At 38.8% G+C, this 19,167-nt stretch overlaps 1 long non-coding RNA gene across 1 annotated transcript; it reads left to right on the top strand.

Moving 5' to 3' along the window:
• The first annotated feature begins 6,612 nt into the window (after window positions 1-6,612).
• LOC115522440 lies at window positions 6,613-10,503 on the top strand. Its single transcript, XR_003971382.1, has 4 exons — window positions 6,613-6,990; window positions 7,389-7,517; window positions 7,653-7,744; window positions 10,405-10,503. It is a non-coding gene; the product is annotated as an uncharacterized LOC115522440 (long non-coding RNA).
• The last annotated feature ends 8,664 nt before the right edge of the window (window positions 10,504-19,167 follow it).

Raw genomic sequence — 19,167 nt, 5'->3', positions numbered from 1 at the left:
GATGCCTCTAGACTCTGTCTTCCTGGATTTTCTTATTCTGGCAATAGGATATGATAGACTAAGGAGAACAATGGCCAAGAATCCAAATAACCTAACTTGTTTCTATCATGATAAGTCCTGTAAAGGACATTTCACTATTGATCCTCCTTTCCAGAAATACTGACACTCAACTAGCATTGAAAATCACAGAAAGCTAGCCTATGTTTTTCACCCTTGCAGATGTCTGACTTGACTACATGATAATCTGTTTTATCCTATAAAAGTACAACACACTGGGCAGGAACCATGCTCCTTCTTACAATATCAAAAAAGTCACATAAAAATCTGGATGTCCAGCTTCTCTTGAAAAAGTGTATCTGACAACCCTCAGCCCACCATCTCACCTGTTAGGAAATGGATAGTGCTAAGGAAGAGTTGTCCTTTGTAGATATTCACCACAGTCTCTGTTACTTCTTATTGTGTATAGGTATTTCTTTCTTTTTCTTTTTTTAAATTGATGTCCATTTGTCCATTCATTCGTGCTGAGTATCCACTCTAGGGAAGCCATTGTGTTAAGCATTAAGGATTATTAAACATTGCCACTGGACAATTTGCTCCAGGCTTTTAGGGAATAGGATAAAGCAGAAAACAGATCTGGCTGACCCTGGTCAGGAAAATTAAACTGGCTCTAAGTGCAGCCTTTCTTAACAGAGTGACAAGCATTTCAAACTGAAATATTAGGCCCTACCTCGTTGAGCACTGATCTTGAAGTTGGGGTAGGAAGAAAGATGCAGTGTCAGGGTTCTTATGAAATCCTCCCATTTGCAAGAGGCTTCCCAGGTAAGTGGATATACAGGTCCAGTTTCCAGAGAGAAAGGACAGGCAGTAAAGATATTAGGGTTTTAAACAATAAGAGTTGGTGGTGGTGGTGGTGCTGGAGGCGATGGGCAGTACATTCACAGGTGGGGCTGAAACCACTGCTGGTTGCTCCATTGATAAAGATTAGGCCAAGGAACTGAGCAGAGCTGAGCCTGTAAAACTGAAGGCTCTCAGTTCTTATACTTGAGAAAGATAAGAGAAAGGCATAACTGATTTAATAGACTTGTTTATAAACTCCTAGGTATCACAGAGAAGAGAGTTCCCCCTGACTTGGGGGACTGAAGAGGTTTTTCCAGAAATGACATTGTAACTATTTTAATCTTCAAGGATTAAGTCAGCGTTTCACAGATTGAGATGAGGTTAAAAGAACAGTCATCCAACATATAAAGATGAATACATTAGGGACTTACTTTCAAGTAGCACAGTCTTATGGGGAGAAAAATATATGGAAATCATTAGAATAAATTAAAATTAGCACAATAATATAAATATTAATATAAAATAAGAAGGCAACATAACAACAAGAGCAAAGAATTCTTCTAGGAGGAGGGAGGGGAGGAGGTTCATTCAGAAGAGTTCACCAGATGGTGAAGATCACTTCCAGGAGTTCATCAGGCAGATTGTGAGGACATTCCAAGCTGAAGATGGTGTGTGACTGAGCATCGAAACTTGAAAGTACATTTCAGAGAGCTACAAACAATTCATCATTGCTGAAGCTAAAGGTAAGAAAAAGGAAGCAACGAAGATAAAGCTGCAGAAAGATGAGGGCTGGAAAACTTGGCAGGTTGGAAAAATGCCAAATAGTCTGCAGTGGCTGGAGTGTAAGATGCGTGGGAAAGAATGGTTGTTGCTAATGTTGGGAGACAGTGTAGAAGGGATTGTTAAGGCCAATGTATGTTATGGAGCTGCGGTTTTTAAATTTTTTAGAAGTATAGTCCCCTTTAAGAATAGGTTATTTCTGAGGACCCACTCCCAGAAACTACAGAGGATCATAAATATCCTGAAGTCCACATATTGTTCTCCCAGGGTTCTCAGGTCTCAGTTAAGAACCTTGCTTTAAAGAGGTGCTTCCAAACTTTTTAAGTAAAGCCCCTCCCCACCCCCCAATAACCAGTAATATTTGAATAGTATACTGGGGTCATCAGAAGGAACTGCTTTAGGTTAGAGGCAATGTCCCAAAGGCTATAGTGATCTTGTCACACCAGTAACCCATTCTAGTGAACTATGAACCACTAAGGGTTTCCAAGTAGAAGAATGAAATGATCAGTTCTGCATTTACAAAGATAACTCTAGTAGCAAGGTAGAGAGTAGATGGGAGGAAATCACATCAGTTAGAAGTTTTCCTAGAAGAGCATACGGAAATGGCTGTAAAGGCTTGTCATGTAGCATTGGTGGATGGGAGTCTAGACACTTTTAAAGACAGAACTAAAAGACCTGATGTCAGTGATAGCTTCAGAATTTCCACACAGAAGGAGCATGATATCCATTGGGTTAGCAAAAGGAAATAGGAGATTTGCAGAACCACCAAATATGTTTATGTAGATAGTTTACTACACAAGTGAAGTCTTACTGGTGTGTGCAAAATGATTTACCTGAAGCTCATGTTGTTTTAAAAAATCAAATCTAGGGGCGCCTGGGTGGCGCAGTCGGTTAAGCATCCGACTTCAGCCAGGTCACGATCTCGCGGTCCGGGAGTTCGAGCCCCGCGTCAGGCTCTGGGCTGATGGCTCAGAGCCTGGAGCCTGTTTCCGATTCTGTGTCTCCCTCTCTCTCTGCCCCTCCCCCGTTCATGCTCTGTCTCTCTCTGTCCCAAAAATAAATAAACGTTGAAAAAAAAATTAAAAAAAAAATCAAATCTAAGCATGATAAAAATCATTTAAGTCCTCTATTAACATAGATGTTTCAGAAGATTTTAGCCTGTTGAAAGGCAACTTGATAAGCAATATTGTTTAAAATGTTACAAACTACAGAGTCTGATAAATTTCCATTTTAGATATTTTATGTCTTATAAATCCTTCTAAACACTGGCTCATGAATATAAGGGGTTTTTTTTTCTCCCTTCATCATCATATTTTAGCTTTATCTGATCAAAAGGGTGGGGTTCATGATCCACAGTAACCACTAAGCTGCCTAAGAAGAGGCAGCAGCATGGTGTGTGAAAATCATTTAGGTATGCAGCAGTGAGTATAAATCGAATAAATTATGTTCAGTGCTCTGGTACTTGATGCTGTGAAGTTTAATAATCTAGTTAAAAATATGTCTACCGAATTCTGCTCCTGCATTATTTTTATTTGTCACCATGGAGGTACCATAGGTGTGATTTTTTTTTTTCTAAATAAAACTGTTGAGGGGATTTCCTACCTCTTTTCTCTTTTGCTCTCTAAAACAAAGGTTTAGAGATTTTTTTTTCCATAAATGATTACATGGGTACTCTGAATTTTAAACTGCTTTATTTTTCTACAGAAATCAAAACTATGGTCACATTTCCTTGAACTCCGGCAGTTGAGAACTCAAGGGACCCTCAAGGAGCAGAGTGCAGCTTAGGAAGGGAAGGACTGACCGACCACACTGCTCTACAAACCTGCTCTGTGCAGTTATCTGGTGTAGGCAGCTGCTGTACGTTTTGGGCACAATTCACTTGAAGACAAAAAACATGCTGAAGTCAGATGCATGGGAAGGTGAAGCTGAACACGTCAACCAAAAGAATGAGTAGGAACTATTATACATCTCCCTCAGAGTGAAAAAAAAACCAAAAAAACAAAACAAAAAAAAAAACACAAGCAAGAAAATAGAGTGGTTTCAGAGAGATTCCCACCCACTTTACTGCCGGAAGGAAACCCAACCCTCAGAGACCTAGAGAGGAACGCTGAGCTGGATGGATTCTCCAGCACAGAGAGCCAACACCTACAGAGAGCGAATTTGCACAGGTATACTGTGCGTGCAGCACTTCCTCCGCTTATAAAAGCTGTTGTAAACTGGTGCTCCTACGCCAAGCTAATTGTGGCTGCCCTACATGTGACTAAAGAATCAGAGAAGAGAGGGGTCCCCAGACAGAAGGAAGTATGACACTGCTTCTCCAGCCAAGGCTGATGTCCAGAACAGTTGCAAAAATATTTCCCAGGAGCTCGTGTCCTATAAAAAAAAAAAAAAAAAAAAAAAAAAAGGGTCTGAAAAATCTATAGCCTTTACACTCTAATATTGAGCTAATTATCACGTGCATTCCTAGATTTTCCAAATTTGCCAATATCATGCCATGGTTGAAAGCAAATTTTCATTACAGTATCTGAGCTGACCTAAAATAATTTACCTCGGCCTCAGGACAGGATTAACTTCCATCAGAAATTCTTGGTGTTGGTGATACAATAAATTTCCTAAACGGATATTCTTAGAAGCAGTGAGATATTAGACCTACATTCATAACTAGGGAGTATATAACTAGTAAGGGTACAAGCTGTCAATGTATCATAGCCAAATCATGATTTCACTGCAATGGGAACTCAAGTTCAGTTTTTCTCCTCTTTTCTGGTCCTATTTACAGCATGACCTGAAAGGAGATCAGCCATCATAGTCAATAACACAAATAAAGATCTGATTTATTTATTTTTATTTAAATTTTTTAAAAGTTTTATTTATTTATTATCAGAGAGAGAGACAGAGACAGAGACAGAGAGACAGAGACAGAGAGACAGAGACAGAGAGCATGAGCAGAGGGGCAGTGAGAGTGAGAGAGAGAATCCCAAGCAGTGCAGAGCCCAGTGTGGGGCCTGAACTCACAAACCCTGAGATAACGACCTGAGATGAAATCAGGAGCCCCGAGGCTTAACTGACTGAGACACCCAGACGCCCCTGACTTATTTTATTAAGAAAAGAGAAATAAGGGGGCCTGGGTGGCTCAGCTGGTTAAGCATCTGACTTCAGCTCAAGTTGTGATCTCATGGTTCATGGGTTTGAGCCCCACATCAGGTTCTGTGCAAATAGCTCAGAGTCTGGAGCCTGCTTCAGATTCTGTGTCTCCCTCTCTCTCTCTGTCCCTCCCCCACTCACACTCTGTCTCTCTCTCCTTCAAAAATAAACAGTAAGTTTTTTTTAGTTTTTAAAAGGAAAAGTAAGATTTCATTTCCCTAAGTTGTATGTTTCTAAAATCTTCATACTGTAGATTTGTGTATTAAAAGATTTAATGCAATATTATTGCAATATTATAAGTGTAATTTTTTACTGTAAAAAGAGAGACCTAGAAATATAGTATGTGATATATACAATTTGAATTTTATCTTTTTCCTGACTAGTGAAGAATTATCTATTATACATTTTACCCAGGAACTCAGGATATTCTACTTAAAAACAATTTTTTTTAAACTTTTTAAGTAGTCTCGACACCCAATGTAGAACTCAAACTCACAACCCCAAGATCAAGTGTCCCATGCTCTACTGACTGACCCAGCTAGGCGCTCCAGGATGCTTTACATTTGTTTTAATATGACAAATATGATCCTTGGTTAAAATTATCATCTATTAAGTAACTCCACAGTATATAACTGTGAAGAGGACTAGGGAAAAAATGACCATGAGGGAGTCTGAAATATTAGGTAGACTGGGAAAACTATGATATTTAAAATCTGCAAATAGGGGCGCCTGGGTGGCGCAGTCGGTTAAGCGTCCGACTTCAGCCAGGTCACGATCTCGTGGTCCGGGAGTTCGAGCCCCGCATCAGGCTCTGGGCTGATGGCTCAGAGCCTGGAGCCTGTTTCCGATTCTGTGTCTCCCTCTCTCTCTGCCCCTCCCCCGTTCATGCTCTGTCTCTCTCTGTCCCAAAAATAAATAAAAACGTTGAAAAAAAATTTTTTAAAAATCTGCAAATAAATAAAAACTTTTATTTCATCCGATTATGTCAATCTTCTTTCTCAATATAGCTAAATTCATAGTTGAAAACAAACACACACGTATATTTATATATACGCTAAATTTTGGTAGAAACTCCAAAAACTTGAATCAGATGTGTTTTTTACCACTACATTTAGGAAATAAATGGTTCTGATTGAATGAATCTCCTAGTTTATTGAGAATAAGAAAACTTTTTTGTTTTGATCTATGTAGTGGGAAACTTAGCTAACATATATTACTTTACCATCTTCCCTTAGTAGGAAGAATATGACGACCATGATAAATGACCGTGGATCTTAGAATGCTGAAGATTACTTTCACTTTTTACTTTTACTTTTAAAAGTAAAACTGGCCATCATAGCCAGTAATACTTTTACTTTTCCCCTTTATTAATTCATTCATGTGACAAACACTTACTGGACATCTACTCTGTGCCAGCTCCTATGCCAGGCAAAAGCTCTATCTGATGGTCATTATACCTGCTATAGAAAGGTATGGACAACAGAGTTCTACATGTAGAAATTCCAAGTTACTACCCTGGAAACTGTTCTTAAAAATTCTTATCAGCTTGTGGTGCCCAGGTGGCTCAGGTGGTTAAGTGTCCGACTCTTGATCTCAGCTCAGGTCCTGATTGGCTCAGGGTCGTAAGTTCATGCTGGGTGTGAAGCCTGCTTAAAAAAAAATTCCTATCAGCTTGTTTTTGGTAATATTGAGATTTTGCCTAAAAGCTTACAATCTCTTTTCTCTGCGTGCTCTTAAAATAAAATCTGCTTAATTGCACTTCCTGGTTAATCACATTTTTTACTGCAGTACAAGATATTTCTATAAAGCAATTACTACAATGCTATGGGAACCAGAAATTGTTTACTCGTGTATGACTGGCAGAAACGCATTGTGTAACCAGCAGTCTTTTTTCACTATCTATGTGAAGAAGCCGTCTCCTGAGAGAAAGGATAGGCAGTGTGATACAGAAACAGTACCACCTCAGGAGTCAGACAAACCTGACAGTTTGACTCTGCGTTAAGTTCTTCACTTGAGTCTTGGTGCCCTTACTTGTGAAATAGAATAATACTGCCTAACTTAATGTTATTCTGAATATTTGAGAAGATAAGTCATTCGACAGATATTCACCAAGTGCTTTATCCTGAGAGCAATGGAGAATCGCTATAAGGTCTTAAACAGAAGAAGCAACATAATTAAACATGAACTTTGGAAACAGAACTCTGGCTGCAATACGAGGAATGAATGAGGGTAAGGCAAGATTGGAGGGACGGAAACCAATCAGGGACCTGTCATTATTCAGAAATGAGTGTAGCCTTCGTTGAAGTAGAGGCACTGAGGATGAAGAGAAGTAAATGGGTTTGAGCACTATTACGAAATTAAAGGTACAGCATAGGGAGTGTAGTCAAAGGTATTTTAATAGTGTCATATGGTGGCAGATTGTAGCTACACTTGTGAGCATACCATAACATACAGATTTGTCGGAATGCCTATGTTATATGCCTGAAACTAACATAACATCATGTGTCAACTGTACTCAAATAAAAAAATGAAGAAAGTAGTATCAAGAAGAGAGGGTGACATGTTGCATGTGGGTGGTAAGAGTTGTTTGTTTGTTTGTTTGTTTGTTTGTTTGTTTTTTACTGCAGGAACATGTTAGTGGATATCTTGGATCTCTTGCTTGGATATCTGAGTGGATGGAGGTGCCGCTAACTAGAAGAGAGAACACTGGAAAAGCAGCAGGTTGAGAGAAAAGTGACAAATTCTGTTCTGGACAGGTAAGGTCTTCTGAGAGGTGCCTGTGGGATGCCCAAGTAGTGATATACACCATCAGGTTGGAAATACAGGTCTGGAGATAATTCAGAGGAACATGACAAAAAATAGAAACTCAGTCTCAATCCATTACTCAACAGATCTCTTACATGGTTGAGGATATCTTTGCTTCCCCCGCTGGCCTGGAAACATCCACTGCTCATGGACCATGAGCTACTTATTATAATGCAGCGTAAGTAGTTCATCTTTGGAAGTTTTAGCAACCCCTTATGCGACCTGGATGACCTGTCTAGATTCTGTCTCAGCCTCTCAGTTTTCCAAATGTCATTCAAAAAGAATCATTCTCTTGTTTCATTTTCAGTGGTCTATATATTAGTTTTCCACTGTGGTTTCTGAGAACTTCATACTTGTGAAACTGTTTTCAAGATGTGCTTAAAATATGTACCTACTCTCCCTCATGCTAGTTTTGCATATAGCTATTGAGTGTACCATGCTGCTGTCTCATAGGTATACACTGTACTTCATAATTGGGGAGGAGCGTTTGAACCAGAGAAAACACGAGCATCCCTAAGAGAGAAGACCAGTGTGCATTCCCAGCCCAAGGTGGAGCCATGGGGCACCTAGGGGACAGTGTATGACCTGACACAGGAGAGGCAGGCAGGGGTAGGAACATGCTGGGAACATGCAAAGATCCAGAGCTGAGAACGTCACTTGTTCAGAGAACTGAAATTTCAGTAATTCGGAGAATAAAGAGGTGGAACTTCAGAAGTATTTGCTAGAAGAGTTTCAGATCAGACAGCTACATGAGGAAGTGTGGACTCTATCCTGACAGCAATGGGAAATTACTGAAGTTTTACACAAGGGAGACTTGAAGTTTAGAAAGCTCACTTTGTGTGCTCCTTCTCCAAACAAACAAACTTTATGTAAAATGTCGGGGGGTGGGGGGGAGTGTTCCTGGGCGGCTCAGTCAGTCAGTCAGTTGAGAGTCTGACTCTTGGTTTCAGTTCAGGTCATGATCTCACATTCCTGGGTTTGAGCCTGGCAATAGGCTCTGTGCTGACTGAGAGGAGCCTGCTTGGGGGTCTCTCTCTGCCCCGTCCCCACTCACGCACACAGTGCATACTCCCCCTCTCTCTCAAAATAAATAAATAAACTTTGGGGGAAAAAAAAAAGCTCACTTTGATGGCTGGATGAGTGGTGGCAGCCAGGGGTCTGTTACAAAATGCCAGATGAGATAAAAAGGTAGCTTAATTTATGTCAAGGTACCAGGGAAAGAAAGAAGTGGATACTTTCGAGAAACACTGGATAGGAATAATTTTCAGTCTGGAATAACTGGATGTGGGTGGGGAGTCAAGGAAGGCGTAAAGCATGACTGTCACCTAGGTTTCTGGTGTGGGCAACAAATGGAGGCATCATTCTACTCTGTCCCTCTTTCTTCTAAGGAACTTTCCTCTGCCTACAGTTGCCCTTGCACTTTTTTCCTCTGCAGTGGTGACTATAAAAATACTTATGTTGCTAAGAGTCAGTTGATATTAAGTTGATATGGAAGAAAATGCATGTTGCTCCTGTTGCTATTTGCTGCTACTGTTGTTGCTACTTGCTCCACTGATGGAAGTTCTTACCCTAAGAAGTCAGAAGCTGAGACCTGGAAGAGAGTGGTTTCCCTGCTCCGTTCTCCAGGGTGTTTTAAGGAAAGAGCACCAAGGGCACCAAGCCTTATTCCTTAAGAATTTAAGTTCCCTACTCCTGCTGCCAAAGTATAATATATAGAGTCACAGTTTCTTTTAAGTTATCATAAAGTATATTCCTTTAGTCACACAGCTGCAAAATTCTACAAATTGCATTACCAGGTAGCAATACCTGTCCTCACCAATTCTAAGATCTGATTTATTGAAACTCAAACCATTTCTAATTCCTCACACACTGACCACAAGCATGAGTCACAACTTTGTTTAACAAGTGTTTTGAAAACTATCATGGCTTAACATAGTACCTTGAAGAGCTTTTTTTATACTAAAGCCTATCATCTGATATGCTCAGAACATATCAGAACTTTCTTTCAATGCAAAATATTTTTAAATTCAGTTACCCTGAAACTCTTGCTTTTAGTTTGTTAGTAATTCTGTTTCAGACAGGATGTACTTCATTTGAAGAAAAAAAAAGATAGTAAAGGAACTTCCAACAGTTTATTTCTCTGAAACCATTTTAAGAAGTAATAAAGATCCACTCCTTTTTTCCTGAGAACTAAGAATATTTTTTAGTAAATGCCATAAAGAAAATGTCCAAAATTTTATGAAAACACAGTATTTTAGGCTATATTTGTTAATAGATTGTGGTATTTGAACACTTTTAGTGAAGAAGAAAAATACTATAGCAGAATTTTAGGTAAGCCAAGAAACAGAAATAGGTTCATTAAATTGGCTATAGATTTTCCTCTCTTCCATTTTAAAAAAAGCTTATGTCTAGTGTTACGTATCTGACAGGTGCTTAATCAATATATTTTCTTTTTGACTAAAGGTCCTGCATTTTTCAGTCTGAGAAGGCAGCATATTTTTGTTTAATGTTTGCATTGCAACTTGAAGTCACAGGTCTTGTGTTTGTTTATAAACACAATCAAGGCCCTCCTTTTGTCAATCAACACTATTGTCATGAGTCTTCCTTGCACAAAAGCATTTTAAAGAACACAAAATAAATGTTTTCAAGGAGACAACCTAGTTGGAATGCAGCTTTTTGTTGGCCTATTCACTTGTGGGAGAAAAACTAATGAAAACCTCATTTCAGGCCAATGGATTGTGTAATTTATTTATTTATGTATGTATGTATTTATGTATTTATGTATGTATGTATTTATTTATTTATGTATTTATTTATTTATTTGTTTGTTTGTTCTAGGAAGGATGATGTCAGTGATGTTGAAACCAGAAAAAGAAAGGCTTTCTTCTGTGCATGTCCTGTCTCCAATTTTTTATTAAATAGTATTTATGATGAAAATAGTACATGTTCCATGTTCTTATTTCGCTGGTAGAGATGGTCAATACATAACAGGCTAGCCTGGCCATTATTGATGTTTTAAGTAATTTAAGCATTTTCTCAACATGACAGTACTTTGATTCTTTTTTTTTTTTTTTTTTTTTTTTTTTTGTTCTGGGACTGTAACGCAAACAAACCTGAAGCACTTTATTTCCACTGACAGCAACTATTTCGCTTTTAGAATCTTTTTACTTTTTATCACTGCTGAGTTACATTGGAATAGAAAATCTGACATTTGCTAAATGTAATACATAGTTATCCCAAATTTTAAATATCAAAAATTAAAGTTATTTTCTTTATTTGGAAAGAAAAACCTTCTAAGTGTTCAGTAGCTAGGAGTAGATTTAAATATATTGTGTAGTTTATATATCCCATATCATTTGGCATTGCCTCCAAAGGATCTGACATTAGAAAATTCCATGTGTCCTTAGAATATTTTGTAATACAGAAATAACTGGGGGTGCCTGGGTGGCTAAGTCTGTTGAGCATCTGACTCGACTTCAGCTCAAGTCATGAACTCCTGTTTGTGAGATCTAGGTACCACTCCCACCCCCCACCCCCCAACTCCCTGCCCCCAACATTGCTGTCAGCGAGAAGCCTGCTTGGGATTCTTTCTCTCCCTCTCTCTCTGCCCCTCCCCTGTTCTCTGTGTGTGTGTCTCTCTCTCTCAAAATAAATAAATAAACTTAAAAAAAACCTGCTAGTTAAGATGATTTCCCCCATTTTAGTCTTCATCATTAGAGTATGCGTTAAAGTGCCTTATATTAGTATTTACCCTTTTTAATAGAGTACTTTTCTCTATAACCTTTGATTTCTCTATTACATAGCAGATCCTGATGAGGTTTTGGGGTGATGGTGGGGTGGTCTGGAGCTCATGGCCAAGAAAGAATTTTTGAAGACATCTTTGGTGCAAAAAGATAATTTTATTTAAAGCACAGGGACAGGACCTATGGGCAGGAAAAGCTGCATGGGGTCATGATGGGTAACTCGTTACATACACTCAGGTTGGGAGGGGGTCAGGGATAGAGTAAGTCTCTAAGGAATTTTAGAAGCAAGGTTTCCGGGACCTTGAGGGGCTAGCTGTTGCTAGGAAAACACCGTTTATTATCATTTAGTAAAACCTCAGTCATGAGAACCTTCAGATGTATATCAGGGGGCCATAAGCTTGGAGTACGATTGCCAGAATACATCTTGGGGCAGTTGAGGTAAAGGAAGCAAACTTACAGGATCCTGGAGGTTGGGACAATGTTAAGCTAGGACTCTCCTTTGCCCCTAGCAAAGTGTCATCATCGAGGCAGCTGAGCTCTTAGAGGGAGGTCACTCTGCTGATTTCAAGGACTTGTCAATGGGCTGCAGGTGGTAAGGGAATTTAGTTTTTCATTTGCCTTAGTTTCTCACTTTACCATGGTGAGCACTTAAACCCCCTTCCTTTGTTCTTGGGTAGCCAGGAGTGTCCTGGGAATATCACACATATTCCACCTGTGGGGGAGGGGCGAGGGGTGTGCCAGCTTGTATTTTGTCCTCAGCCTGCGCCACACTCCCTCATCAAGCCTAATACCTATCTACTTGTTAGGAGTACTTTATATGGGATTCCTTGCACTGAAAAGATTTGACTAGGTGATCCTTCCTAACATTCCACAATAACAAGAAGATTATAAGGTTGTCATATGTTATCTAATTTATTCTCCTAACATTGGTCTGAAGTAGAGGAGTAAGTACACTTATTCTCATCTTATAGCTGGAGAAAAGAGCTGTAATTCTCCCTACACAATGCAAGATCTAGTACCTAAACCCCAGTCTTCTGACTTTCTCTCCTTACAGAATAACCACAGTTGCATATAAACAACTTGTCTATTTTCTGAACCTTCTCAGATGACCTCCCACTTCCTAAACTCCTGCAGATCTTTTTTCTCAAGAGTGATACCAGTTCTATAATATGCTGATAGAGGTTTGAAGTTGAGCTAATCATGTGGCTTTAGATGAATCATCAAAGCAAGCCAGTGGGAAAATATAAAAAATAAATTGTAACCTTTGACTCAAAATCTGCTGGGTTAGCCATTCAAGTAAGTGATTTATCACATTTATTTGTGATCACTGTCTTAAATCCTCATGACAGTTGGCACCATATATTCTTTTGATAAAACATTACACGTTGGAGTTCTTTATCCCAAATTTAAGATTGAAACATGTAAAAATGGGATTTCCAGGATCAAACAAGCTGCAGACACCAAAATACATTGCAGGATGCTGGGTAAATGTAGTTTTGGCCTAATTTTACAAATATGAACTACTTGAGAAACTGGAGATTCTTTGTGATGAAATGCACTATCTTGCAAAACTTAAACATTATAATAACAACACAGCAGTGTTATTCTCTTATAAATAAAACTTTCTTTGTTAGGAGTTAGTTGTTTTACTATTCCAGGAGATATATCTGGAAAGGGTCTAGTTCACAGTAAGTGCTTGATAAATATTTGTTGAACGAATAAATAGATGTCTCAAGTCTAGAGAGGAGTCTGAAATTCAGAAATAGATTGAGAGCCACAGCTAAAGAGGAGGGAGCTGAATTTATTTATGCCAGATGGATGAAAGACAAGTATGTGGATGAGAATTTCTCAAGAAAGCACCTAAATAAGAAGTATAAACATGGATAGGAGGTAAAATTATTACAACTATATTATGTCATCTAGAACTGGACTTCAGTAAGGTAATCAGTATAAAAGAAATATAAAAATCAGTAACTGTCAGACACAGAAAATGTTTGGAAAATGTAAAGGAAATTGTGTCATAGATAATATAATACATATGTAAATAAATAGAAATAAATGTTACAAAAATATATAGAACTTACTTGAAAAAATTATAAATATCCACTTAGAGACATAAAAGAAGATTTGAATAATGGAGAGCTAATCCCAAACTAGAGGATAAATTTGGCAGTCAAAATTCCAATAGTCCACTATGTACCTATTAGAATGGCCCAAATCCAGAATACCAACACCAAATGCTGACAAAGATGTGACACAACAGGAACTCTCATTCATTGCTGGTGGGCATGCAAAATGGTACAGCCACTGTGGAAGAGTGTTTTGCAGTTTCTTAGAAAATGAAACATATTCTTATCATACGGCCCAGCAATTGTGCTTCTGGTATTTACCCAAAGGAACTGAAAACTTATGTCCACACAGGGGTGCCTGGCTAGCTCAGTTGGTAGAGCATGTGACTCTTGATCTCAGGTTGTGAGTTCCACATTGGGTGTGGAGATTACTTGAAAATAAAAACTTACATCCATACAAAAACCTAGGCATAGATATTTATGGTGGCTTTATTCATAATTGTTAAAACTTGGAAGCAACAAAGATAACTTTTAGTAGGTGAATGGATAAATAGCTTAGAAAAAGAATATAGCTTAGATAACAGAATATTACTCAGTGCCAAAAGGAAATGAGCTGTCAAGCCATAAAAATATGGAGGAAACTTAAATACATATTACTAAGTAAAAGAAGCCAATCTGAAAAGGCTACATACTGTATGATTCCAACTATATGACATTCTGGAAAAAGCAAAACTATACAGACAGTAAAAAGATCAGTAGTTATCAGGGGTTGAGGGACAGGGAGGGATGAATAGGCAGAGCATAGAGGATTTTTTTGGGCAGTGAAAATGTTCTGTATGATACTGCAATGATGGATATATGTTATTATACATTTGTCAAAAGCCAAATAAACAATACCAAGAATTAACAAGGTACACTACAATGTATAACATCAAGAGTTAACCCTAATATGAACTATGGACTTAGGTGATAATGATGTGCCAATGATGGCTCATTCATTGTAACAAATGTACCATTCTGGTCCTATGTGATGGGAAGGTTGTGACTGTATGTGTGTATTGGGAGTGGGGGTCATGGAGTACATGGAACTCTGTACTTTCCACTCATTTTCACTATGAGCCTAAAATTGCTTTAAAAAAAAACTCTATCAGAAGAATTCTAAAGCTTTAACAAGGAACCTGAGTGAAGATTATAATATTTATCTTGTATAGCAAAAGTACCAAAACTTCCAGGAAAATTCTGCAAAGGAAGAATTCTGGGAGTGAAGAATTGAGCAGGGAATTGGTCCTGCAAAATATCAAAGCATAATGTAAAGCTACATTACATAAAATAGTATGCTGTCAGCATAGGAAGAGGCAGATGGAACTCTGGGTCAGAACAGAAAGTCCAAAAAGGGACTCAAATAAATATAAGAATACAGAATACAATGAAAAGAGGCATTTGAAATCATTGGCTCAAAACCAATTTATCATTTGGACATTATGGTGATGGACTAGCCCGTTGGGAAAACAAAACAAAACGAAACAAAACTGAAGCTGATTCCTACCTAATTTTTTAAGCCAACTATACATAAATGGATCAAAAAATTTTACACAGGGGCGCCTGGGTGGCGCAGTCGGTTAAGCGTCCGACTTCAGCCAGGTCACGATCTCGCGGTCCGTGAGTTCGAGCCCCGCGTCAGGCTCTGGGCTGATGGCTCAGAGCCTGGAGCCTGTTTCCGATTCTGTGTCTCCCTCTCTCTCTGCCCCTCCCCCGTTCATGCTCTGTCTCTCTCTGTCCCAAAAATAAATAAACGTTGAAAAAAAAAATTAAAAAAAAAATTTTACACATTATGGAAAAAAACACATAACATAAAATTTATCATTTTAATGTGTATAATTCATAAATGTTTTTATCACCCCAAAAAGGAGCTCTGTATCCAGTCTCTCTCCTCTTTCCAGTCTCTGGCAATCAGTAATCCGCTTTCTGGGCCTATGGATTTGCCTGTGCATTTCATATAAATTTAATCATACAATATGTGACCTTTTGTGTCTGGCTTCTCTCACTTAGTGAAATGTTTTCAGGGTTTGTCCATTCCCTTTTATGGCTGAATAATATTCTTTTGATTGAATATACCATATTTTGTTTATTCATTAGTTGATGTATCAACAATTTTTTTAAAAATGAACTCCTAAAAGAACTGAAAGAAAGATACTTGAACATTTTTATATTTAATTAAAGGATACGGCCTTTATTTTTTTTTTCAACTTTTTTTTTTTTATTTATGTTTGGGACAGAGAGAGACAGAGCATGAACGGGGGAGGGGCAGAGAGAGAGGGAGACACAGAATCGGAAACAGGCTCCAGGCTCTGAGCCATCAGCCCAGAGCCTGACGCGGGGCTCGAACTCCCGGACCGCGAGATCATGACCTGGCTGAAGTCGGACGCTTAACCGACTGCGCCACCCAGGAGCCCCTAATTAAAGGATACGGCCTTTAAAACATAAAATATAATTCTTTGAAATAAAACATGTAAATAAGGAGCATTCTGTATAAAGGGGAGAGAGAAGATGTATTCTTCAAAAATGTCAATGTCCTAGGGGCACCTGGGTGGCTCAGTCGGTTAAGCCTCCAACTTGGGTCCAGGTCATGATCTCGCAGTTGGTGGGTTCGAGCCCCATGTCAGACTCCGTGCTGGCAGATCAGAGTCTGGAACCTGCTTCAGATTCTGTGTCTCCCCCACTCTCTGCCCCTCCCCACTTGTGCTATGTCTCTCTTTCTCTCAAAAATAAATAAACATTAAAAAAAAAGTCTAGGTCATAAAAGACAAAGAAAAGCTGCAGAAAATTTCCAGATAAAAAGAAGCAAAGAAATATAACAATTAAATACAATTCCTGGGGCACCTGGGTGGCTCAGTAGACTGAGGAACAGACTTAGGCTCAGGTCATGATCTCACAGTTTCTGAGTTTGAGCCCCGCATCAGGTTCTCTGCTGTTAGCTCGGAGCCTGGAGCCCGCTTTGGATTCTGTATCTCCTCTCTCTCTGCCCCTCCCCAGCTCACATTCTGTCTCTCTCAAAAATGAAGAAACATTAAAAAAAAAAAAATACAATTCCTGACCCTAGACTTGATTCTGTACTGGAGAAAGATAAGAAGAAAAAATTGATTTCTTTAAAAAAATGTTTTTTCGGGGGGCGCCTGGGTGGCGCAGTCGGTTAAGCGTCCGACTTCAGCCAGGTCACGATCTCGCCGTCCGTGAGTTCGAGCCCCGCGTCAGGCTCTGGGCTGATGGCTCGGAGCCTGGAGCCTGTTTCCGATTCTGTGTCTCCCTCTCTCTCTGCCCCTCCCCCATTCATGCTCTGTCTCTCTCTGTCCCAAAAATAAAAAAAAAATAAACGTTGAAAAAAAAATTAAAAAAAAAATGTTTTTTCGGGGGGGTGGGGTGTCTGGGTGGCTCAGTCAGTTGAGCATCCGACTTCAGCTCAGGTCATGATCTCACGGTTCGTGGGTTCACGCCCCGCGTTGGGCTCTGTGCTGACAGCTCAGAGCCTGGAGCCTGTTTCAGATTCTGTGTCCCTCTCTCTCTACCCCTCCCCTGTTCACACTCTGTCTCTGTCTCAAAAATAAATAAACATTAAAAAAAATTTAAAGATTTTTTATTATTTATTTTTGAGAGAGAGAGAGAGAGAGAGAGAGAGAGAGAGAGAGCGCACATGCGGGGGAGGGGCAGAGAGAAAGGGAGACACAGAATTCGAAGCAGGCTCCAGGCTCTGGTGCTCAAACTCAGCAGCTGTGAGATCACTACCTGAGCTGAAGTCGGACACTCAACTGACTGAACCACCCAGGCGCCCCTATTGATTTCTAATAGTAATAAGTTTAGTGTATCTGGATAAATAATATTTAATTTTAATTGTAAGAAGCACAACTCATCTCTTTCATACAATTCTGCCATAGCTCTCCATGTTTCTACTTGGCTTCACAGCAACTCTCTCCAGTCATTTGTCCTCCAGGCCAAATGTATCAAATAAGGATCTAAAAGCAACATAAAATCACTTTTGCATCAGTAAAGGGCTCTCAACTGGAAAAAAAAAAAAAGAATCATCCTAGCCTGCATGCATGTGAGAAGATTACATATTTGCACTCCTCATTCCTCTGAAAAAGCTAATCCAAGCTTCATTACCGTCAAGCTTGTGAACATTTACATAAACGATAGGTTTGTTATCACTTATTACTGGATTCAGCAGATTACATGCAAAATGTGCAAAGACACGATTAAAAAATCTTTGAACTTTTAATCAAAAGAGTAAGCAATATTAATTCATTTGGACAAGTGTGATGCACATACTTTATTATAATACTATTTTGCATTTGAGATTACCACACTACAATAATTATTCTTCATTAATGAAGGTTTGTTGCTATGTAATTTCACTGTGGCTCTAGGCAATAACATCCTTTCTAGAGAATTAGTTACATTTGCTGTGAAGTTATTTTACAAAAAAAACCCCAAAACCCATATTCTTTATAAAATATAAATTTTACTATCATGGTATTTGATTCTGTAAAGCTCATAGAAGTATCACTGAGAACTATGAATATGGGAAGAATGAACAATCCTCAAATGGAATAAGAAATAAGCTTCAAATTTAAAAGCCTAGTATATTTCTGTATTGATTTTGTGAAGCCAAGAAAGAAAAAAAGTGCCCCAATCTTATTGCTGCCCCACTCTATTAATGGAGATAGATGTAGACATAAATAATTATAACACAAAGAAGGATGCACATTAATGTAACAAAAGAAGTGACATGCTAATTATTTCTAGAAGGATCCTGGAAGGTTTCATGGAAAAGATATTTGAATTCATCTTTGAAGAATGGGTAAGATCAAGAAGTAGTGGAGGAAAGGAGAGAGGGGGAGCAGGATGTAAAAGGCAGACCTCTGAATGTCAGCCTAAATGGTGAATCTTTATTCTCAATAAATAGAAAGCCACAGGGTTTTGAGTTCCAAAGTAATGAGCAGAGCTATGAGGAATAGCCTGAGGGTACTGTAAAAGGGACATTCGATTGGGAGAAAATTATGGGCCACAAAGTTATTTCAGTGATTGGTCGGTTTGTCTGTCTGTTCCACAGAGAGTGGTCACAGGCTTCTCCAGCCAGACACCATGTTTTCCATCACTTTATATTCCCTGAACTACACGTATTTAGCAAATGCAGTTGAGTGCATAGATGAAAGGGAACCAGCTCTTGTCTGTGCTAACGGTGGAGGGAATGAAATGAAAGAGGGACACTAAAATTGAGGAGGTGGCATTGTAAAGAGATGGTTGGATATAGACACTCAGGGAGACAAAGGAATGAAGTCATTACTCAATTTACCCCAATAAAAATTTACTGAGCACTTATTATATGCCAGAAGTGTGGCAGATGTTAAATATACAAATATGAGTTAATACTTGGTCTTTACTATCAAAGAACTAGGGTAGAAAATAAGTCTAGAGGTGACAGTGAAGGAAACAGATAATAATATAATATGCAATAAATATGTGTGTATATACATATAGATGCAATAATATGAGTGGAAAGTTCACAAAAAGTAAAGAAAGAAGGAATTTATTTTGCCTAGGGAGAATTAGGGAAGACTCCATTGAGCAAAGATGGTGGAGTAAGACTTCGAAGAATAAATAGGAGTTTTTAAGGTAAGGTGGTGCAGGAAGCCATCTCACAGAGAGGAATTAACATTTGTAAGTATGTGGAGGTCTTAAAAACCTTAGTGTGTGTGTGTGTGTGTGTGTGTGTGTGTGTGTATAAGTAGTTTGGA

The sequence above is a fragment of the Lynx canadensis genome, chromosome C1, assembly GCF_007474595.2.
Source record: "Lynx canadensis isolate LIC74 chromosome C1, mLynCan4.pri.v2, whole genome shotgun sequence".
Taxonomy (NCBI): domain Eukaryota; kingdom Metazoa; phylum Chordata; class Mammalia; order Carnivora; family Felidae; genus Lynx; species Lynx canadensis.
The sequence above is the reverse complement of the archived record's forward strand: the minus strand, read 5'-3'. Positions and strand labels throughout refer to the sequence as shown.